Source organism: Stylophora pistillata, chromosome 2 (genome assembly GCF_964205215.1).
Source record: "Stylophora pistillata chromosome 2, jaStyPist1.2, whole genome shotgun sequence".
Classification (NCBI taxonomy): Eukaryota; Metazoa; Cnidaria; class Anthozoa; order Scleractinia; family Pocilloporidae; genus Stylophora; species Stylophora pistillata.
In genome coordinates, this window is record NC_142520.1 from 52,497,808 (window position 1) to 52,522,332 (window position 24,525).

Consider the following 24,525-nt stretch of genomic DNA (forward strand, 5'->3'; position numbering starts at 1 on the left):
AGGAGTGGGTAAATATAGAGTTTGACAGGCAGTAACACAGTGAATTGTATGACAGACAGTTTGTGCACTTACAGGAGTGTGTAAATATGGAGTTTGACAGGCGGCAACACAGTGAATTGTATAACAGACAGTATGTGCACTTACAGGAGTGTGTAAATATGGAGTTTGACAGGCGGCAACACAGTGAATTGTATAACAGACAGTACGTCCACTTACAGGAGTGTGTAAATATGGAGTTTGACAGGCAGCAACACAGTGAATTGGATAACAGACAGTATGTCCACTTACAGGAGTGTGTAAATATGGAGTTTGACAGGCAGCAACACAGTGAATTGTATAACAGACAGTACGTCCACTTACAGGAGTGTGTAAATATGGAGGTTGACAGGCAGCAACACAGTGAATGGTATAACAGACAGTATGTGCACTTACAGGAGTGTGTAAATATGGAGTTTGACAGGCAGCAACACAGTGAATTGTATAACAGACAGTATGTGCACTTACAGGAGTGTGTAAATATGGAGTCTGACAGGCAGTAACACAGTGAATTGTATAACAGACAGTATGTGCACTTACAGGAGTGGGTAAATATAGAGTTTGACAGGCAGTAACACAGTGAATTGTATAACAGACACTTTGGAGAGTTACTAATAGGATCTTAGCAGTGAAAGGGATTAGGGAATGGGAGTGTTCCCCTGAGAACAAAATAATTTATGTCGTCAAGAATGAACTGAATGCGTTTGTTGCATTTCCAAACTAACAAACAATGCTAATAGAAGGAAAAAGTTTTGAAAAAGTCCAGAGTTGACTTGCAATAAAAATGATAACAATGGTGACTACTCTGCTTTAGTGCAACAGAAAAAAAACCTTAATTACTTTGCAGATTTCTAATAGTTTGTAAACATTAAAATAAAAAATGTCTAGCAAGAAAAATTTTAATCTGAAATAGATAACTTTTTATCTTTCTATGACAGAAGCTGCCAGTTTGATTAGCTTTTTTGTAAAGTTTAAAGTGCAGTGTATTTAAACTTCTTCGAAATGAAAACTGACAAAAAAACCCATGGAGAAAAGCAAACTGTTGCCATCACTTCCAACAGTTCTATGGTATATTGAGGTATGGATGCACCTGGAAAGTTTTTTTACTTGCCAATCACTGAAGCAGACAAGCGAGCAAGTTTAATTTATTTTATCAAATACCTGAAATAACTTCATGCAGATCAAAGTGATCATGCATTCATTTGATTGCTTTGCAGACAGGTTTTGAGTATATTTTTTAACTTCTGTCAGATTCAATCAAAATCAAGTATAATCCGTGGAGTTAGGCGAAGATTTTGTTAGCAGTTTAAACAATTTCGTTACTTGTTGTGAAAAACTAATTGACGCTTAACAACTACCAGACAGAATAATCAATGATTTGAGCTGATTAACGTCAACACGATCAGAAACAGTTTCTCCCGTAATTTCCTTTCCAAATGTCCCGTTAAAAACGTTATGTTAAGTTTCAAACGCTGTTTTCCTTTTCATGTTGCTTATAGTTTCTACTTCAACACGTCCGCTACAGACCGCCGACTAATTGCGACCATCAAGATCCTGCAAGATCGTATGTCGAGAGTGCTCTGCATTTGATGGGCGTCGCTTAAGTATGAACTACAGCTTACAACCCAGCAAACTTAGGACACAAAGGGAAAGAGAGACCTATTGAAGATACCAGAGAATTAGATTAAACTAATGGGAAATGACAACAAAAACACTCGAGGGGAAATTACTTCAGTTTCATCGGGCGGAGAGTCCGAGTTAATTCCCAGCTGAACTATCTTTGTTCGCGTTTCAGGACTCTAGCGAGGCTACAGTTTACACAAATAGGCTAAATTCTCATCTGTTTTGAACATAATACTTACGTCTCAGCGAAGTGAACAGCAACTGCGGCGAATTATGACGAAATAAAAGATTGTAGACAAGCTCGTTGTAGACACTCCCTGACTCACAAATATTGGGTCGACTTACATCACAATGCTTCTCACATGTCACGCGACCTAGGGCACTTGGGTGGACAAGATCAGGGAATTGGTGACACCCCACCAGTGGGGTGTCACAGTGATATGTGTACCCCCGTGATATGTGTATCCCCGCACACATATCACTAGTGATGTGTGTACCCCTGGCAGGGATACACAAAACACTGAAGCTTTGCACCCGGGCCTCTTAGAGCTTCAAAGAAAACATGGTGGCTACGGGGAACAAATTTTGTGGTTTTATATTTTAAAGTTTCCGATCCAAAATATAAACGGAAGAAGATCACAATGCAACTGAATAACAAGGTAAGAGGTGTTTTTATATTTCCAAAACCTTGAAAATAGTTACATGGATTTCAGTCGTTTCGCCAGCATTTAATTTAAGTACCAACGATTAGTTCGCTCGAGCCTCTGCTCGAAACTAGCGTTTGTCCTGTCGTTTGCGACAACTTAAAAGTGTGTTTGCGCAATAAGTTGTTTTGGTGGATTAAAGGTCCAGAACTTTACCGCGTGTGGAAACTATTTCGTGTTCACGTTCCGTAGTTCACATCAATCACTCACTATACATCAAAACCATTTGAATTCATTTTTAAACGGGGCTTCTGTGTTGTTGATATTGCTTTTTTTTGTTTGTTTTTGTTTTGAAATCTGTACGGCCCTGGACAACCAAGTCCTTGTCATGGTAACCGAAGTCTTGGTTTTCCAGTATATGCCAGTATGGACAGCCTGGATATTTTTCTGCACTGTTTTTGTTCTGTCTAATAAGTGCTCATAAAAACAACAGGCCCACCAATTTGAACTACATGCGAAAGATCAGGTAATTTTATTGATAAGTCAACATGGTTGCATGGATTATGAAAATGATTGTTAACTGGTAATATTAATCTACTAGTAAAGTGATATCCACTGCATGGTAAGCGATATCTACTTGCAATGTTTCCTCAAATGTGTATGTACTATCCAAAATAAATATTTCAGAGCAAACTTTTGTTCTACTTTATAAATGTCACATATTCTTGTAAAATAGCAGTAAAACTACAAAAAAACTTAACATTGTTTCAAAGCCTAATAATGCTGATTAATTTGTGAACAAGCCACCTGTAAATCAATGGGCAAACTCTAAAACTGGGTTTGTTACAGAAGTGAAACCTATCAGACAATGCAAAAAAATATCAACAAACTCCAAGAAGGGAAGTACCCTCTGGAAAAAGGCATTTATGAATAGGCTTGATAACAATTACTAACAAATGGTGATTTTTTTTCTTTTTCAAATTGTGATACTTTTTAATGATTTATTCCATGGTATTGATTTAGCACAATGGCTTCATTGAATTACCATTGCCAAAATCATTTACTTTTCCTTTTTCTCGTGCTAGTATTTTAGCCCGAGTTGACATTGAAGTGTTTTGGCCTGACATTTTGTTGAGTGGTGAGACTTTTTCAGTTTTATGAGGTAGGGGGTTTAATAGTTTCCAAATAAAAATGGTCAGTTTGGAGAGGAAGGGGTTTAACCCAAATAACTACTCTTAAGTGTCACACAATTATGGTAACAAGGGGTGGGAGCAGGGAAAAATTTTGATGAAAAGGGGAAGTCATCACATGATATAGTGACTATCTACCACCCCACCACATAAAAATTGACAGTCCCTAATATTTTCAATAACCATTTGCCTTAAAAAATAGATGTATGTATCTAAGCAATTTGGCAGTTATTGCACTTCCATTGAAACCTTTTATACTTGTAAACTTTGTCAGGTATTTTTGGGCAAGCCTGATGGAACCACTTCTTGCAATTGGTGCATTCTGCCATCTGGTCTTTGGTTGGATTGTATGGGAGGCGGCAGTCACAGTACACTGGCATGGCAACAGTCTCTTCATAACCAACGCTTGGTTTTTCCTCAAAGGGGAATATACCAATGAATCCATTTTTAAGGGAATCTAAGAGATGTGCCCTTATTGCCTGCCTGTTGAACTTAAGTGATGTTGGGTCCATATTATGGCAGAGTGCTGTGGCAAATGCAATCACAAAAACTCCACAGTCTGTCCCATTTGTTTGCTGGTCAACAGGAGGGACACAAATTTCAATAACATTGCTGTCTTGGTTGAAAAGAAGAGCACCAATCTGCTCTCTGGTGAATGGCACAATTCCACTATAAAGACTGTCATAGAGTTTCACTTGGTTGTTGTGGCTGCATCCAATATTACTGACACAAACCCAGTGATTACCACCAGTGTGTAGCACTTGAATGAAGCTGTTCCGCATCACTGGAAACTGTTCTGCCTTCCCAACTGTTGGAGACAGCAGCCCCTCGATATAAGGAAATTGGCGATGCAACAGTTCTGGGGCCATTTGTATTTGATGGTCTGAAAGCATTGCATTGCTTCTTGATTCAGTTTAAATGTAGGCCTTTGCATTTTAGCAATAGATGCTTGGTCCATACTAGCCTGTTTCAAAAACTTAACTTCGTCTTAGGCTTCTTCAGCTCCTTGCATTTTTTTTTTTCAGGGCCTTTTTCTTTTTCAAGAACTTTCCTTTACTTCTTTGTTGTATTTTTTGCAGTAATGCTTCTGCCTCATGCTTTCCACCACTTTCTAGGAGATCCTCAGCCTGGTTGTGTGTAATTTGTAATTGCTGACAACATAGGGTAATTAGAGCCTCTGTTAAAAGTACCTCCATTAAGTACTTTTGACTGACCTTTGGGAAGTGCTTTGCTATTAGAGTTACCATGTGATATGTTTGATTTTCCTCAAAGTCCCCAAATGGCACATTGAACTTGAGATCTACCCTTTCGATATCTCTTTATCCCTGTCTGATAATATTCTTCCATGGAAAATTTCATATTGCCAGCTTTCCTTGGTGCCACTAAGTACTTCTGAAAGGTGATCTTTGATTACTTTGTCAAAGCAGGAAGCAATGTCCTTCTTTGAAATGTTCTGTATTTTTTTGTTTGGTTCAAAGGGCTGGTATTTTGCCAGCTGCTGAGCCCCTGGCTGATTAGGTGGTTTTGGCTGCCTGGAAGGTGCTTGCTGATTAAGTGATGTTTGCTGTTTGGAAGGTGCTTGCTGATTAAGTGATGTTTGCTGTTTGGAAGGTGCTTGCTGATTAAGTGATGTTTGTTGTTTGGAAGGTGCTGGCTGATTAAGTGATGTTTGCAGTTTGGAAGGTGCTGACTGATTAAGTGATGTTGGCTGGCTGGAAGGTGCTAGCTGATTAGGTGATTTTTGCTGGTTTAAAGGTGCTGGCTGATGGGGTGATGTTTGCTGTTTGGAAGGTGCTAGCTGATTAAGTGATTTTTGCTGGTTTAAAGGTGCTGGCTCATGAGGTGATGTTTGCTGTTTGGAAGGTGCTACCTGATTAGGTGATTTTTGCTGGTTTAAAGGTGCTGGCTGATGGGGTGATGTTTGCTGTTTGGAAGGTGCTAGCTGATTAAGTGATTTTTGCTGGTTTAAAGGTGCTGGCTCATGAGGTGATGTTTGCTGTTTGGAAGGTGCTGGCTGATTAGGTGATGTCTGCTATTTGGAAGGTGCTAGCTGATTAGGTGATGTCTGCTGTTTGAAAGCTGCTAGCTGATTAGGTGATGTTGGCTGGCTGGAAGGTGCTTGCTGATTAGGTGATGTCTGCTGTTTGAAAGCTGCTAGCTGATTAGGCGATGTTGGCTGGCTGGAAGGTGCCAGCTGATTAGGTGATGTCTGCTGTTTGAAAGCTGCTAGCTGATTAGGTGATGTTGGCTGGCTGGAAGGTGCTAGCTGATTAGGTGATGTTGGCTGGCTGGAAGGTGCTAGCTGATTAGGCGATGTTGGCTGGCTGGAAGGTGTAGGTTGATTAGGTTGTGTTGGTTGGCTGGAAGGTGCTGGCTGGTGATGTTCTTTTGGCTGCTTGGAAGGTGCTTGAAGTTTGGGGCACTTTGACCGCGGCATTGGTGTTGCCTGTTTGGGTGAAACATTTGGTTGGGGAACCTTTGTCCGTGGCACTGGTGTTGGCCGGTGGTGTGGTGTTGGCTGTTGGTGTGGGGTAGGCTGCTTGGATGGTGCTTGTTGGGATGACATTAACTGCTGTATTGTGGCCGTTTTGGTTGGCGATAGCTGCTGGGATTGTTTTGGCTGCTGCAATGGTGTTGCAGGCTGCTTAGATGGTACTGGCTGCTGCGATGGCACCTGTTGTTGATGTTGGGGTGCTGTCGCTGAATGCTGAGAAGAACAGTGAGGATGCTGCAATGGTGGTTGTGCTATCTGCTGAGTTGTGGATTGAACCCTGTACGCCTTGAGGTCTTTCATGTTCACTATCCTTCTTAGTTTCTCGCCACTTTTTCCACGTAACCTGCAGTTTCCCTTTTGTAAGTCAACCTCTTCTATGGTGTGTGGGCCAGTCCACTGGTCTTCCATTTTGTGCCCCTTTTTTGTCTTTTGGAGCATATTGCAGCGAAGAACAGCATCACCCTTCTTCAATGTGCAGTCGAAGCCTCCTTTTCTTTTTAAGAACTGCTTCTTTTGCTTTTCTTGTGCAGCTTCTATGTTTCCCTGCAGTTTTGGGAAAAGTGCATCTCTTGTGGCTGCCATTTTTTGCACACGCTCCAGGAGGACATCATCTGAGTTAAATTCCCTTGCCAGTTTTTCAATTTCGCTGGGGTCGTTATCGACGTGCTTTACACACTTTAGGTCCTCAAGAGGCAAACGTGGATGCCTACCATACATTAAATAGAATGGGCTGAACTTGGTGGTGTTTGATCTGTTGGTATTAATTGCAAAAAGAGCACCATCCGTGCACTCGTCCCAATCCTCATCGTGGTAATCCGCAATCTTCCTAAGGGTACTAAACAAAAGTGACAAGTGCAGTAAATGGCTTGAACCCAGGGGTAACATGTGAAAGTGGAGGCTGATCGTCCGGGTGAGTGTGATCCTGAGAAGGACTGTTGTCGGTGGTAGTGACTGACGTTTCGACAACCTGTGCGGAAGTCATCATCAGAGTCAAGTGAATGATTGTTGTCGGTAGAATGTTCTTATTCCAGTTCGTGGAAAATGATTGGCACCAACCATTTTACACGAACTGGAATAAGAACATCAGGTAGGTAGTAATTAGATGATGTATTACCTGCTCTTGTAATTCAGATAATATGTAATATTTAACATCTTTGCATTCGCTTCAGTCCGTAGTTTTAACACTGGAATCCCAAGCACATTACCGAATGGAAATAAACTTTGAAAGCACTAGCTTAGCTGAATGATATTTTAGGTTGCATGTCATGCCCTCTTTCGTGTCACTGATAGGAGTTAAGAGTTATTTTTAGACAGAAAATGATTGCAACGCTCACTTCTTTATTGACTGGTTTGATCTCTCATCTAGGCCATTAGACTCCGGATGATTTGCTGACACGATCCTCTGGTGGACACCAAATGTTGTCATGAAGCGCTCGCACACCTGCAACAGAGACAATGCAGCAACGTCATGCAAGCCGCTACACAGATGTCTGTCAAAGGTTTCCGTTGTATACAACGCTGACCTACCTGGTTAACGAATTCTCTACCCTGGTCTGAAATGATGTGAGCAGGGGCTCCATGGCGACAATATGCTTTGTAAAGGCCCTTTGCTACGCTTACGGCACTCTTGTCTGGCAGAGGAATTGCCTCTACATACTTGCTAAAGTAATCCGTCATTGTCAGAAGATAGCGGTTTCCTTGGGCAGAAACCTTGCCGGCATCTATTAAATCAATACCGACTAGGTACCAAACTTTAGAAACCACCTTGACGGGATGCAGCACGTCGTAACTTTTGCTTTCACTGATATTACGTTGACACCGGTCACAATTTCGAATCTGTTTGTGTAAGAGAAGGCCATACTTAGAGAAGCATTGAGAGAACATAGAGAAGCCTCAGATTCTTTTATTACAACATCTATTGGAAGTAAAGAAAAGTCATTGTTTTATAAATATTTTACCATTGTTGTTGTAATGCCTTTTATTATATGGCTGTGTCTCACAAGTACTGGGAACTACCGAATTCTCAAATTTGACTGATTATTTCACATGGCTGATCTCGCTGAAACAATCATGCTCTTTACTTGAGCCCACTTTTTGCAAAACCGCGACTTTTCAGGCCTCTCTTTTTTAAATAGAAATGCAAAACCTTGGGATTTTATCTCCAATCTAGCTTCTTATGACAAGTTGTCTCGTTTTAAGTTCGTTTAAAATTTTTTTACGAGTCACTTATTTAACTTTGCTGGTCACCACTTATTATATCAACATGCCCTGCAGATGTTACCTCTGAGGTGCCATCGTTCTTAATTTTACGTATGATGCACGATCCTCGCAGTAGGATACTGCGAGGATCGTGCATCATACGTATCTAATACCGCAGTTCAAAATATATGAACTTCATATATTCATTGTATCTCGTTCTTAATTTTATTGATCAAATTAGTTATTGAGTTGATCTATCGCGATACATTAAATTTTATAGTTCCTTTTAGATTTATAATCACATTTCAGGGTTGCACTTTGCATGGGTTACTTCTCCCGTTCACCGATCTTATTATTTTTATTTATTCTCATCAACTTTACATTGCAAATATCTACATAGTAAGACCAATAAAGTTGACAGACTGATTTGAGTAAATGCCAACTTTAAAAAATCCAAAATAGTTATTGCCACTGAAACGCTAGTGTTAAGATGCATGAATTGTGACAGACCGTGATGGTATCAAATGTTACGCAACACCAATGCCTCTACGTCTATACATTTTATTAAACTTACCAATTCAACAGTATCCTAGTAGTAAGAGGGCCAGTAGTAGCGCTCCTTAATTTTTTGTATGGTGTTGTCCCGCCCGGCGTGGCCCGCAAAAGGTGAAGAGTGACACTCATCGAAAACTCTTGCCTTTTCCTCCTTGAATGACCATGCGGTTAAAGGTTAATCCACCGTTACCACGGTCGACGTAGAAAAGCGAGCCTGATTGTACATCAAACGTGAACTGTTTCGAAAGTCTCCGTAACACTCCTTTTTCACGCTTGCTTGCGCCCTCTGGATACTCTTTATCTCTCAAATAATGAACCAGATTTGAATATTTTGTGGCATCCATCTTAATAATTCTCGTAAGATGCGAATTTCCCACGAAAGAAAGGTCATAAGTATACCACGTCCAACTTCCTAATCTGGGCATCTTTAATAGAGGAATTTCCGGTGGGTAGAAGCGTTGCGTGAGAACAGTTAAATAAACGTAGCATCTACGGCTAATGGAATAATTTTTTGTATTTAAGGAAGGGTTCCTGGTTCTATAAATATGCGCCCATGGGTGCGGAATTGAAATATTGATTAGAAATTGTTTTTTGGTAAAGTGTCTAGCCAAACAAAAGCGCTTACAGGCCAGGGATACCAATTTTACTGCGATCAACGTTCACTGATATGTGTATCCCAACATATCACAAAACGTTTGCTTTCCACTGTGCCTATGAGTGCGATTTTGTAGTATTTTCTTGATTAGAAACTGCACTGGGCTAGAGAGGCCAGGATACACATATCACTACAATCACCGTCCAGTGATATATATCAATAAACAGCAGGGGATACACGTATCACAGAAAAGCGATCGCAGTGACGTTAAATCACACTTCTATTAATTTTGACTCAATAATACACTTACAAGCCATACTTAGCTAGTATTTTGCTGGACAGATAAAAGCGCTTGCTTTAGTAAGGGGATACACATACTGACAACGATTGCCGTGATATGTGTATCCAAAGTGTATCCACAAGATACATGTCACTGAACGGCGATCGCAGTGATATGTCTATCCCCGACTAACTCGCTGTCGTCTGTCAATTTGGAATCAATAATACACTTACTAGCCATATATAAGCTTAGCTAGTAATTTGCTGGACAGACAAAAGCGCTTGCTTTACCAAGGGATACATATATTGACTGCGATTGCCGCGATATGCGTATCCACATTGTATCCCTAAGATGTATTGGGGATACACATATCACTGAACGGCGATCGCAGTGATATGTGTATCCCCTGACTAACTCGCTGTCGTCTGTCAATCTGGAATCAATAATACACTTACTAGCCATATCTAAGCTTAGCTAGTAATTTGCTAGAAAGACAACAGCGCTTGCTTTACCAAGGGATACACATATCACTTACTACGATTTCCGTGATATGCGTAACCCCGGGCTTATACTATTTTGCGAAACGAAACGAAACGAAACGAAATTGTACTATTTGCGAAACGAAACGAAACGAAACGAAATTTTGCGAAATGGCGTTTTTTCGCCTTTATTTAGCAAATATGTCCTCTTTGTCCGAAACAAAATGTTTCCACTAATAAAATGATCAATGTTGCTAAGAGCCTGGCCACCTCTCATTAAATTGACCATAACAGAACTCGTTTCGCAAAGTAGTAATTTTGACCGAATTACTATTTTGCGAAATGGCGTTTTTTCACCTTTATTCAGCAAATATGTCCTCTTCGTCCGAAACAAAATATGTCCACTAATAAAATGACCAATATTGCTAAGAGCCTGGTCACCTCTCAATTTATTGACCATAATAGAAACTTGTTTCGCAAAGTAGTAATTTTGACAGAATTACTATTTTGCGAAATGGCGTTTTTTTCACCTTGATTTAGCAAATATGTCCTCTTTGCCCGCAACAAAATGAAAGACAACTACTTGTTTTTGTTCTCGATTGCTCTTTATTGGCTCGAAGTTTACTCTTTATTGTTGTTATAATTCTGTTTTCTATTCTTGATAAGCAGGGATTTGCTAAAGCAAAGGCATAGAAAAAACCAGGAAAGATTTATTACTCGACGTTTCGGGGTCATCGTGACTCCATTATCAAGAGACTAGTTTAAAAACATGCAAATAAGGAAAGGTACAAGAATAGCATAAATTAGACTGAACGGTCTACATCAAAAGAACCAACACGGGTCTCCTTCTGCATTTCCAGAGTCATGTTGACATTAAGTACAAGCGCAGCCTAGTTAACACCATGGTGGATCGCGCTTATCGATTATCTTCTAACTGGTCTTTCTTCTCCGAGGAATGTGACCGCCTTAGAGGGGTTTTTCATAACTTGAAATACCCAAAGCCACTGGTTGAAACTACAATCAAGCGGTTCGTTGAGAGAAGGATTTCATCTGCAGAACCCTGTCCATCACCAGACGTACCATCGGAGACTGTGAGATTAGTGTTACCCTTCAAGGACCAGTCGTCAGCTAATCATGTTAAACAACAACTGAACAGTCTAAGCTCGAAGTTAAGCGTGACTGTCCAACCAGTGTTCGTTAGCCCTAAGCTCGATCAACAACTTAAGCAACACGAAATTAAGCCCCCTATTGTTAACCAACAATGTGTCGTTTATGAATTTAAATGTAACCTGTGTGATGCAGGGTATGTGGGCTATACTCGTGGTCACTTACACGAGCGCGTAGAAGGGCACACAAGGAAATCATCTTCTATCTACAAACACTACCACCTCCAGCACAATAGTGAAATGCCTGAACGCTTGATCGAGCAATTCAACGTCATCACGAAATGTAACGGCAAATTTGATTGCCTTGTTAATGAAATGTTGCATATTCGCATGCGTAAGCCAACACTGAACGTGCAAACGGATTCCATCCGCGCCAAGGTGTTTATTTAAGCCGTTCAGTCTAATTTATGCTATTCTTGTACCTTTCCTTATTTGCATGTTTTTAAACTAGTCTCTTGATAATGGAGTCACGATGACCCCGAAACGTCGAGTAATAAATCTTTCCTGGTTTTCTATTCTGCTCCGTATTTCTTGTATTTTGTTCTGCTCTATTTATGGTTGCCGCAACTCGATTTTATAGCTGACCAACAAGCCACATGCGTGACTGGCAATTCCAGCCGAACTCAATTAACGCTCGATGTTTGGTCCAACTGCTAGGAAAATACATTATAAGGTGACCAGAGGTGACCAGGCTCTTAGAAATATTGATCATTTTATTTGTGGAAACATTTTGTTTCGGACGAAGAGGGCATATTGATTGTTGCGGTGCGGTGCGGTGCGGACGTGTCCTCACAAGCTCTGGTGTTATCTACTTTTTTATGCGCTTAAAGATGGCCATTCGTTTTCTAAATTGGTCCTTGTGGTTGATAATCCTACTGAGATGTGTTGGCGGGGATTTTCAAGTCACCTCTGAGTTTGACAGCTTCGAAAACCAGTTCCAAAGAGTTGTTGAACCAACTTCACCGGGAATATGTTACGCTTGGATTACTCGTTGGCAGAGAAGCTCATTTGCATTTTCCTCCCATGGGATGGTTTTCTTTATGAGTCATGCTCGGATTACTCGCTGGCAGAGAAGCTTGTTTGCATTCTCCTCCCATGGGATGTTTTTCTTTATGAGTCCGAACAAAGGTTTGTTATTAAGGACTCGGAAGAGAAAATGGTTTAAAAGCAGAATATCTTATTGCAGTAATACTACGGCCTCTTTTAACTCCGTGGTAATATCTCTATTGGTTAGTGGTGACGTACATCCGCATCCTGGGCCTGAAGTCTCTTCACAAAATTCTGCGCAAATTCCATACAGTGAAAATGGTTTATCGCATTGCTTAAAATTTTCTCTACTGAACACACGCTCCGTGCGTAATAAGACAATGGAGGTTAAAGATTTTGTGGTGGATTTTGATGTAGATATACTAGCTTTCACTGAGACCTGGCTGAGACCACACAATATGGATGATGTTGAGATTGGAACACTGTGTCCAACAGGTTATAGATTCCTACATGTTCCCAGGAAACAAGGAAGAGGAAGCGGTGTCGGTATCTTATTTAAGGATGTGCTGAACATCAACACTTCATTAACAGTTGATTATGATACATTTGAAATCATGGATGTTCGTCTTCGGAGCCTATATAGTGTCAGGATCTTAGTCATCTATCGTCCACCTGATAATTCCTCTTTCAATCGATTTTTTGAGGAATTCTCACATCTACTTGAATCTGTAATTGTGGAGTCTTCAGATCGAGTCCTAATTACTGGTGACTTTAACTTTCATATGGATTGTCAAGATGATGTAAATGCCAAACGTTTTACTGACATCTTGGAATCTTTTGACCTTAAACAACGTGTCTGTGCTGGGACTCATCGCAATGGCCATACTCTTGACTTACTTATAAATAAGTCTGATGATAACATGCTCAATAATATCAAAGTCTATGATCCTAACATCTCTGATCATTTGGCGGTAATGTGTGATGTCTCCATAAGAAAGCCCCAGTTTAGGAAGGAAGTTATCTTCTATCGGAAGCTTCGGTCTCTTGACATGGAGTCGTTTCTTAGTGAAGTTGCTGACTGCCCTCTCGTCATCGACCCATCCAGCGATCTCGATCATCTAGTTCAACAGTATGACACCTTATATATTAAGATCAATAATGGACAAGCATGCTCCTGTCAAGCGCCGAGTTGTTACTATTAGGCCTGCTGCTCCGTGGTACACTAATGAGGTATCTGTAGAGAAGCGTAAGCGACGACGCCTTGAAAGAAAATGGCGAAGAACCAGGCTGCAGGCTGATCGACAAGAATATAATCGTCAGTGCTGCGTTGTGAATAATTTGATCAAGTCGTTGAAATCCTCTTACTACACTACCATCATTACTGAAAACTCAAGTGATCAACGGGTTTTGTTTAATACAGTATCAAAACTACTACAAAAGCAATCAACTGCACGGTATCCATCATCTTGTAGCGATGCACTAGCTAATTCTTTCGCTGATTATTTCATTGACAAGATTGATCGTATCCATGCCACACTAATAGAGAAGAATTCTGCGCAAGGTAATGATGCTAATGAAGTGACTCTTGGTAACTACGTGGAATGTAACTCTGTGTTTTCAGACTTTATTAATGTCAGTTATGAAGACATCAAGGGACTTGCATTGAGATCTATTAATAAATCCTGTGTACTTGATCCTCTGCCTGCAGTGGTAATGAAGGAATGTTTCAATTTACTAACTCCTGTGTTGACTGACATAGTGAATACATCTTTATCTACTGGAGTTATGCCTGATGTCTTGAAGATTGCAGCTATGACACCGACTTTAAAGAAACATAATGCTGATTTCACTAAATATGAAAGTTTTCGACCTATTTCTAATTTGAAGTTTGTGTCTAAGCTTGTGGAAAAAGCGGTATGTGTCCAGCTTACAGACTATATTACATCTAATGGTCTTTCGGAAACGTTTCAATCCGCATACAAGTCATTTCACTCCACTGAAACGGCTCTACTGAGAGTTCAAAATGACATTCTTTGTGCTTTAGATCGTAACGAGTCGGTCATACTGGTACTTTTGGATCTGTCGGCGGCGTTTGATTCGGTGGACCATACTCTTCTAGTGACAAGGCTGTCTACTTGTTTTGGTTTTCAAGGAACTGTGCTTAAGTGGCTGAAATCATACCTGTCTTCACGTAAGCTGTTTGTTAAAGTTGGGAATAGTCATTCTTCACAACGTGCATTGAAGTGTGGTGTCCCTCAGGGATCAGTTCTGGGCCCTTTGTTGTATTTGTTATACACATCACCTATTGCGGACATAATAAATGATCATGGACTATCATACCATCTATATGCTGACGACACCCAATTATATATTACCTTTAAATCTACCAGCTTGAACGACATCCAACAAGTGAAGTTGAGAGTGGAATGCTGTGTGAGGGACATTGATGAATGGATGATAAGAAACTATCTTAAACTAAACCAGGACAAAACGGACCTTGTAGTCATCAGTTCCAGATACCATCCCATGCCTGACATCGGTCACATTACTGTTGGTTCTGAGTGCATTGCACCTCGTGACTCTGTTCGTAATTTAGGGGTTCAGTTTGATACCATATTTAGTTTTGAGGAGCACATTAAGAACATTTGTAAATCATCATTCTATCATTTGAGAAATATTGCTAAAATCCGCAAGTACTTAAGCCAAGATACATGTAAAATCTTAGTCCATGCATTTATTAGTTCGAAAATTGATCACTGTAATTCCTTATTACATGGCCATCCTAAGTATCTGTTAGCTAGACTACAGGCAGTTCAGAATGCTGCAGCTCGTGTTGTCACATTGACACCGAGGCATGTTCATATATCTCCTATTTTAATTAATCTTCATTGGTTACCAGTTGAGTTTAGAATAACTTTTAAAGTCCTTTTATTGGTATACAAGGCCCTTCATGGCCTTGCACCTTCCTATATTTCTGACCTTTTGAATTTTAAAACATACTCTAGGTCATTGCGTTCTTCATGTAAAGAATATTTAGTGGTTCCAAGAAGTAGATTGAAAACATATGGAGACAGAGCTTTCTCTATAGCAGGACCTAAATTGTGGAACGATTTACCTCTAGAGATTAGGAAATGTGCTTCAGTGGCAACTTTTAAGCAATCCCCTAAAACTTTTTTATTTAAGTTAGCATATAGGTTATGAGATTCGTTTTGTTTTGAGATGTTTTTGATTTATATAGTAGATAACTTAGGCTATATTTGAATTATATTGTATATTGTAGATATTTTATATTATATATTTTTATATTTTATATTGTAATTAGGTAGCGCTTTGGACAATTATTGGATTTTAGCGCTATATAAATAAAATTATTATTATTATTATTATTATTATTATTATTATTTGCTAAATAAAGGCGAAAAAAGGCAATCTTGCAAAATTTCGTTTCGTTTCGTCTCGCAAAATAGTATAGAAAACAGAATTATAACAACAATAAACAGTAAACTCCGAGACAATAAAGAGCAATCGAGAACAAAAACAAGTAGTTGTCTTTCATTTTGTTTCGGGAAAAGAGGACATATTTGCTAAATAAAGGTGAAAAAAACGCCATTTCGCAAAATAGTAATTCTGTCAAAATTACTACTTTGCGAATCGACTTGTATTATGTTCAATAAAATGGGAGATGAGCAGGCTCTTAGAAATATTGATCATTTTATCAGTGGACACATTTTGTTTCGGACGAGGAGGACATATTTGCTAAATAAAAGCGAAAGAACGCCATTTCGCAAAATAGTAATTCTGTCAAAATTACTACTTTGCGAAACGAGTTCTATTAATAAAATGAGAGGTGACCAGGCTCTTAGAAATATTGGTCATTTTATTAGTGGAAACATTTTGTTTCGGACGAGGAGGGCATATTTGCTAAATAAAAGCGAAAAAACGCCATTTCGCAAAATAGTAATTCTGTCAAAATTACTACTTTGCGAAACGAGTTCTGTTATGGTCAATAAAATGAGAGGTGACCAGGCTCTTAGAAATATTGATCATTTTATTGGTGGAAACATTTTGTTTCGGACGAAGAGGACATATTTGCTAAATAAAAGCGAAAATACGCCATTTCGCAAAATAGTAATTCTGTCAAAATTGCTACTTTGCGAAACGAGTTCTGTTATGGTCAATAAAATGAGAGGTGACCAGGCTCTTAGAAACATTGATCATTTTATTTGTGGAAACATTTTGTTTCGGACGAAGAGGACATATGTGGCGAATAAAGGTGAAAAAAACGCCATTTCGCAAAATAGTAATTCTGTCAAAAATTACTACTTTGCGAAAAGAATTCTACTATGGTCAATAAACTGAGAGGTGACCAGGCTCTTAGAAATATTGATCATTTTACTAGTGAAAACATTTTGTTTCGGACGAGGAGGACATATTCGCTAAATAAAGGCGAAAAACGCCATTTCGCAAAATTTCGTTTCGTTTCGTTTCGCAAAATAGTATAATTTCGTTTCGTTTCGTTTCGTTTCGTTTCGTTTCGCAAAATAGTATAAGCCTAACCCCGAGATATGTTGAGGATACACCTATCACTGAACGAGAGATCTCGGTGATATACGTATCCCCTGGCTAGTGCGATGTCGTCTGTGTACGTTTTAAATTTGTCAGTGTCACATATGATTGGGAATCGATAAAACTTGCTGTCAGTTGGTGAAATATTTCATGCACTTACGTACTAGCCAGTAAAGGAACTAGTGGCAAGTAATTTCAGTGCTAGACAGGCGACAAAGCCGATACGATTGCAGTCACCAGTGATATGTGTATCCCCAAGATATATTTTTGTTTACATGACAATTTCGATTCCTTTATATTTCCAATAGATTGTTTGATCAAACAACAAACATATGAAATACATATATATGAACTGCGGTTATGAAACGTATATGTGCACGATCCTTCGCAGTAAAGCACTATTTAAGCAATAGTGAAAATCAGACCTGAAAAAAATTCAGGCCTGTACGGGATTCGAACCACTGACCTCTGCGATCCTAGTGTAGCGCTCTACCAATTGAATTAATTTGATGGCCTGCTCCCAGTTGGCTTGTTAGCTCAATTGGTAGAGCGCTGCACTAGTATCGCAGAGGTCAGTGGTTCGAATCCCGTACAGGCCTGAATTTTTTTCAGGTCTGATTTTCACTATAGCTTAAATAGTGCTTTACTGCGAAGGATCGTGCACATATAAGATTGTTTGATGTTTGCTACTGGCCCATAGGAACTGTCGGACTCGCGAGTCGTGTCTTTACAGTTCTGATTGTGGTGAACGATTTGCGTCCATTAACACAAGTTAGCCGTAATTATTTATTTTTTGGAGGGGAGGGGGGGTGGGGGATACACATATCACTGGCCGCCATCTTGGAGGGGGTACACATGTCACTAGTGATGTATGTGCGGGGGTACACATATCACGGGGGTACACATGTCACTGTGACAAGGGCATTCTGTCTACGCATGCGTTAAATCTGTTGGACTGAAAGAATCCTGGCGTCATCTTGATTTCTCGAGCTTGCGATGGGGGGTTTCTCTGGGCGATGTAGCAATCTTCTAGGGGAGATCATGGAACGAGATAAAAGAGAGCTAAATACCTACATACATTTCTAACGCTCTGGGTAGTTCTGGAGTTTCCTTCGACTTCCCATGAAAGGATCTTTTACGATCAAACTGCCTAAAAGCAGCTAAGAGATTGGCAAATCCACGGGATTTAAATCAACATCAGCTGATTTCCGGATGTTCCCACAAGTGCCAAAGTAATTAAGGTGAGTCTGAAGACCTTAGAATTTGTGCTGTGATAAACTTGGTGTGTGTATTGTAAGACGATCGTAAGGCAGTTATTCTGACGATCGTAAGATGTTATTCTGAATTTGCATTAGCTTTGGAGTCAAATTTCTCTAAATCCTACCGGTGCCCCAACTTAAAAATATTACTATTAATAGTGTCTTTACCTTTTCTTTACAGCCGCTGGGGATTGCAGTCTTTAAAAAATGTACAGCAACGAGGATTAAAACTTTATTGCGAGTACTTTTGGAGCATTTCAACGGAGCAAATTATGGTAGTTTTTCCAAGTCATAGATCGCAGTGAACGTCTATCATTGGGATATGTCGTTTACGTCTGCTTTAGAGGTACTCCTGGAGTCCATTTCATTTGTTATAATAGTCTTACCTAGTAGATCTTCTTTTATTGTGTTGTATTTTATCATTTTTATTACGTATGGCGTAGATGATGTTTTTGCCCTTCGAGTGAGTGTCCCGGCAGAAAATTGACGAAAACTTTGTTTTGGTATTTTGCCCCAACTCAAAAATAGGTTAAGCGAATGCTTTATTTAACCCTTTAACGAGTTATGCAAGTTCCTTAACCAGAAAAAATGCGTGCTTTTCGCCGCAAATATTTCTTTTAAACGTATTTGCGGTCGAAAATGACTTGTACGTTTCAGTTCTTCAGTGGAGTGTTCGAACGATCCCAAAGTACTGTTTAGTACACTGGTAGTACTTTAGGTCTATCGCGCGAAATGATAGTTGTTTTTATCGAAAATCCTAAGCTTATAAGTTAGCGTCAAATCACAACAGCTGTACGACTGCTTTATTTTGACTAAAATCTCTATATAGTTTGGAACTTCACTTACTTGCAAAGAGAAGTAAATATTTATTTAATATATTTCTGAAGCTGAATATGGGATTTGAGATAATTTAACCAGCATACATGTTCTTGGAATGTGTTGTAAACCTTGCATTTCACTCATGTGTATGCCTGAGACCATGTTTTTTGCTACTTATTTCACCAAATGAATGAAACACCTGCTGAGCAACTTACTTGGAAAATGTAGAACAATTATAATGTTCGATACATACAGTAGCTGTATCAGGTCTAAAGTTCAGTTTTCAGAGTTTACTTTAGACCTAGTACAGCTATGTTTGATCCCTACAACTGGGTGTCCCAGTCTCTCTCTACTGTCCTTTCAACGTATTGCACAAAATTGCGGGCATTTCCAGAAGAGCTCGAGGCTATAATGCCTCCTTGGTGGCCAGGTCTGTGACTTTCAAAGAGGCAAATACTTGCATTCCTAAAGCATAACACCATTGTCTTGTCTGGGGGCATAATCAGGACTGCAGCAAATGTTGGCTGCTGGCAACGGTAGCTTGTAAGATAAGATTCAAGGTCTTCAACAGTGAAAAAAACCCAAGTGTGCAATTAGTTCAATTTTCTGAAATTCTTCATTGTTGTACTGAAGGACCTCTTTGACTTCCAGGTTTGGTTGTTGCACAGGCACATGAAACAAGCTGTAAATATGGTTCCCCTTGAGAATTAGCTGGCTGTAGAGAGGAATTACCTGTGATAGATCTTGAAGTTGTTGAGGAATGAAAATTTTACCTTCAAAAAAATGGCATCCAGTTAGCATAGCAATAACTGTACAGGCATTACTTCCAATCAGACTCCCTGCTATGGTTGATTGGCAAATATTTGGAGGCAAGAGCCACTCAGTCACATCCACATGCTGGTTTGTGGTTACAGTTATTTGGTATGCTGGAGCTGGTGGAGTGTCTCTCTGTGTGTGGTTTTCCCTGTGCCATGAACAGTTGCATCTTGAGAAACTATTGCCTGAATTTACTGTGCAGACATTGTTGGGACAAAAATCACATTTAACCTGTGAACTGTTTGATCTTTTGTATCCACAAACAGGATGGTGGCATTTTCTACAGTGTGGAGGGACCTTAGTAGTTGTTTCTCTGGTGTTGGAAGCAGCTTTTGTGAGTCTTTGGTTATTGCTGGAAATTGGGAATGGTTGTGAAGTTGGATTAAGACTTGCAATTTCATGATTAAGCTGTCTTATAGTATTTTCAAATTCATCATCTTGCTCCATTTCTCTTGCAGTTGTAGTTTCAGTGGGTGAATGTAACCCTGAATCAGATCTTTCATTTTCATTGTCCTTGCTCACAGCTGGTACTTCAGTGCTTAAATTAGGATTAAGAATTGCTTGTTTTGCAGTTTGACCAAGTTCTTGAACTTTCTTTTTCAGGAAATCCTTACATAAAGGACATGAATTTAAGCCATTCAAACAGGTACTGTGGAAGGAATGAAAGCAACCTGTTAAAACTTTCCAGTCATCATTTTGGCCAGACATACATTCAGGTAAGTCACATTACTTAGCTGCATCAGGTTTAACGTTACCTTGATAGCCAAGAGGTAAAGCAGTACTCTTGATGGGATAGTTGGCACAGATTGTTGGAAATTTAACTTGAGAAGTTGTATTTCCATTTGACGAGAGTGAGCTTTGTCCTTGTGTTGAAGCAATTCTTCTTAACATAGAACTAAGTACTTGAGCACATTTGACTTTGAGAAACTGTAGTTGGTTCTGGGAAAATCAAAACTGTGATGGTGATGTGAAAGCTGATCTAAAGGTAGCTTGTTGTTCCTTTGATTCAAAAACTTGTTTGGCTTTATTTCTTAATTCATCGGCACTGTCAGAGGGCTTCGTTTGGGCATGTAGAATGCTGTGGGTATTTTCAACAGGATACTAATCAAAAATTGTTATGTAGTTATGAAGAAGTTTATAAAGTTGGGGTGAATGCTTTCCCCAGTGTGAGCACATTTTAAGCCAGACAAGTGGAGCTTCGTTGTAATGACGACGCTTAAGGCAGGTGAACATAATCCACATTCGAATCATTGCTCTGAAGTATTCTGAGAAATTATTAATTTTAAAAGAAATGCTGTAAATAGAAAGAACTAAGGGTATGTAGTTGTCCAAAAGATTAAAAAGTGTTCCATACTTAAATCGCCAAAACTTTTTCATCACAGATTCTCGTATTAATGTCCATCCTCCATAAACAATTTCTAAGAGCAAGCTGATCCTCCAGGGTTTTGGATTGTCTGCCAGTTTTGATCCAGTAAAAATGCTTTCATACACTGTTTTGAGAAATGGATGGAAGGAAGTAACAATGTGTTCTCTACTGTTCAAGGATATGTGGAGAGGACCTATCATTGGAATCACAGAGAGAATAGAGGGCTGAGAAGACAAGTTTGATGGCAAACTTTGCTCATTGTCAGAACCAGTGAAGGATGGATAAGAATATGCCGAATGATCTGATGCAGCTTGAGTGTTTTCACAGTTGACTTGATGAGGTTGCTGATAGCTGATTGTTACGATGTTGTGTGACACGCCATGTGCTACTTGCCGTATTTGGGCATTACCTTATTTGGTGATTAAAATAAATACACTTCTACACTCTCAATCGCCTCCTACATGTTGAAACATGGTGTCAGGAGTAAACTCCGCTTTACTTGCCTAAATTTCGCTCGCGTCTGAGTGAAAAACCAGTGGAAGCTACCCGCAAATTCTGTTCCCTTCGCCTGATCACAATTCTGAATCAGTTCGCTCCTTGCAAGCGAAAGAAGATGTCGACAGAAAGTGCCCACGAGGAGACACCCAGCACAAGCAGTATTCAACCTCTAGCGCCGGCATATATACCACAAGCAATACCGCACAATTTTCCGCTGCCAAACGCAATGCATTGCCGTGGAGACGTCGCTGGAAACTGGGAGTTTTTCAAACATCAATGGAGCGATTACGAAATCGCCACGGGCCTCATTCACCGTGAAAATACCATTCGCCTAGCGACCTTGAGATCTGCAATGGGCCGAGAATGCCTCCAAATTTTCCTAAACCTGAACCTATCAGAAGACGACAAACAGAATATCGATAGATGTCTAGAAGCGCTAGATCAGTATTTCAAGCCCACAAGAAATGTAGTTTACGAAAGGTACGTTTTCAACACATGCATGCAAGGCAATGACGAGTCAACTCAAAGTTATGTAACAAGACTGCGAAAGTTAGCCGCATCCTGCGAATACGGAGAGCTGACTGACGATCTTATCAGGGACAGGCTAGTCATAGGACTGAAGAATAATGGTGACAAAGTACGATTATTGAGAGAAAAGAATCTGGATCTTAAAAAAGCCATCCAAATGTGCACTACGAGCGAAGTAGCCGCGCAGCAAATGAAGAAAATTCAGAACACAGAGGACAAAGCCGAGGAGGTTAAGAAGCTTGTTGACAGAAAGAAGGTTCCAAGAAGACGTCACTTCAAGAAAGCTCCAGAGAAACAACAGAAATCCGATGATAAACCGAAGAATTCGGGCGTAGAAGAACGCCCTGGTTTCAAATGCAAATATTGTGGTCGCCCAGAACGTCATGTAAAGAGAACGGAGTGTCCGGCGTCCGGAAAAACATGCAGCAACTGTAACAAAAAAGGCCACTTCGCGTCAGTGTGTCTCGCAAGGAAGAAAGTAAATCAGTTGGAAGATATTGAAACGTCAAGTGACGACGAAATGTGCCTAACCTTGGAAACTATATCGCTAGTTGATACGAAGGCCAGACAATGGTTTACAGAAATACAGTTCTTCAAATCTCCAAAAGATGACTTCACCACATCAATCACATGTCAACTGGACACTGGAGCCACATGCAATGTACTCTGCCTAGATGACCTGTCAGCCATAACCCAGCTAGGAGATCCTCCAGTTGAAAGGTCAACGGTCAAGCTCAGGCTATTTGGGGGGTCAACACTGAAGCCTATCGGGGAATGTGACTTGTATGTGAAGCACCATAGTACCAGGCAGACACTCAAGTTTCAAGTGGTTCAAGGCAAGTGTAGACCTCTGCTGTCAGCCGAAACCTGTGAGAAGTTGCAACTCATCAAGCTCAATTCTTCCCTCACCCAGACAGTGCACCAAGTTAACAGTGCAGAGAAGCCGCTGTCAGAAGAAGGCCTGTTTAGCAAGTATCAGGACGTATTCACTGGCCTGGGACACATTGGAAATGCAAAAATAGTGGTTGACAAGAATGTTACACCGGTACAGCATTCTCCTCGTCGTGTTCCGGTAGCCCTTCGAAAAGATGTGAAGAAGAAGATTGCCGAGCTTCAGGAAAAAGGGATCATTAAGAAAGCTGAGGAACCCTCAGAGTGGATAAGTAGCATGGTGGTAGTAGCTAAACCGAATAAGATCCGAATCTGTCTAGATCCCAAAGATTTAAACAAGGCTATACAGCGTCCAAAGTTCCAAATGCCAACCTTAGAGGAACTTTTGCCTGATCTAAGTAAAGCTAGAGTCTTTAGCTCCTTTGACGCAAAAGATGGTTTTTACCAAGTGAGCTTAGATGAGGAAAGCAGTAAATTAACAACTTTTTGGACGCCTCTTGGAAGATACCGTTTCCTCAGAATGCCCTTTGGGATAAGTCCTGCTCCTGAAATATTTGAAAGCAAACTTCAAGAATGTCTAGCTGATCTTCATGGAGTCAAAGTGATCAGAGATGATATCCTGGTGGTAGGATACGGAGCAACAGATGCAGAAGCTCAAATTGATCATGATCGAAATGTCGCACGCCTAATGGAGCGAGCAAGACGAATAAGCCTAAAGCTTAACAAGTCCAAAGTCAAGCTGAGAAAAGCCGAGGTCAAATTTATGGGTCATGTAATCTCTAAAGAGGGACTAAAACCTGATCCAGACAAGGTCACAGCCATAAAGAACATGCCAAAGCCAACATCCACGAGTGAAGTTCAGACCCTACTTGGTTTTGTCAATTATTTGTCTAAATTCTTACCCAAACTCTCGGATGTGTCTGCACCTTTGAGAGAACTTACCATCAGTCCAGCCAAGTTTACATGGGCCAGACAACATGATAAAGCTTTCACCACCATACAGCAGCTAGTCATCCAGCACCCAGTTCTGAAATTTTACAATGAAGAAGAAGAGGCAACTATTCAGACAGATGCCAGTGACAAAGGCTTAGGAGCAGTTCTCCTACAAAATGGACAGCCCGTAGCGTTTGCATCCAGAACTCTCTCTAAGACAGAGCAAAGATATGCCACCATCGAAAAAGAGTGCCTTGCAATTGTGTTTGGATGTGAGAGGTTCAATCAGTATCTGGCTCGCAGAGAGAAGATTTACATAGAAACGGATCATAAACCCCTTGAGTCCATCTTCAAGAAGTCTCTGCTCGCAGCACCGTGCCGTCTACAGAGAATGTTGTTACGACTACAGAAATACAATCTGGCAGTCAGCTACAAACCTGGGAGTCAGATGTTACTAGCAGATCACTTGTCAAGAGCAGCACAACATGAAAACACAGTGCCCGAAGATACCTTTCAAGTGTTTTCAGTGGATTTGGAGAAAAGTAACCCGATGCAAGCCTTGAAGATATCCCCTGAACGACTGGAACAGCTACAGCGCTGC

General features: G+C 40.2%; 1 protein-coding gene, 1 long non-coding RNA gene and 3 pseudogenes across 2 annotated transcripts in view; 1 reads left to right on the top strand and 4 right to left on the bottom strand.

Moving 5' to 3' along the window:
* The window catches only part of LOC111346958 (uncharacterized), a 34,522-nt gene extending 32,517 nt beyond the window's left edge, over nucleotides 1-2,005 (bottom strand). The window contains exon 1 of the mRNA XM_088750455.1: nucleotides 1,899-2,005. The gene's annotated coding sequence lies outside the window, so the exon portion shown is untranslated. The remainder of the gene's footprint in view (nucleotides 1-1,898) is intronic.
* Nucleotides 2,006-2,111: 106 nt separating this feature from the next.
* LOC148740280 (uncharacterized) lies at nucleotides 2,112-8,773 on the top strand. The gene is made up of 3 exons (XR_015997141.1): nucleotides 2,112-2,318; nucleotides 2,684-2,829; nucleotides 7,354-8,773. It is a non-coding gene; the product is annotated as an uncharacterized LOC148740280 (long non-coding RNA).
* LOC148740281 (uncharacterized) lies at nucleotides 3,706-7,359 on the bottom strand (annotated as a pseudogene).
* Nucleotides 8,774-19,215: 10,442 nt separating the features above from the next.
* Nucleotides 19,216-20,416, bottom strand: LOC148740282 (uncharacterized; annotated as a pseudogene).
* Nucleotides 20,417-20,434: 18 nt separating this feature from the next.
* On the bottom strand, nucleotides 20,435-21,754 carry LOC148740283 (uncharacterized; annotated as a pseudogene).
* Between the last annotated feature and the right edge of the window lie 2,771 nt (nucleotides 21,755-24,525).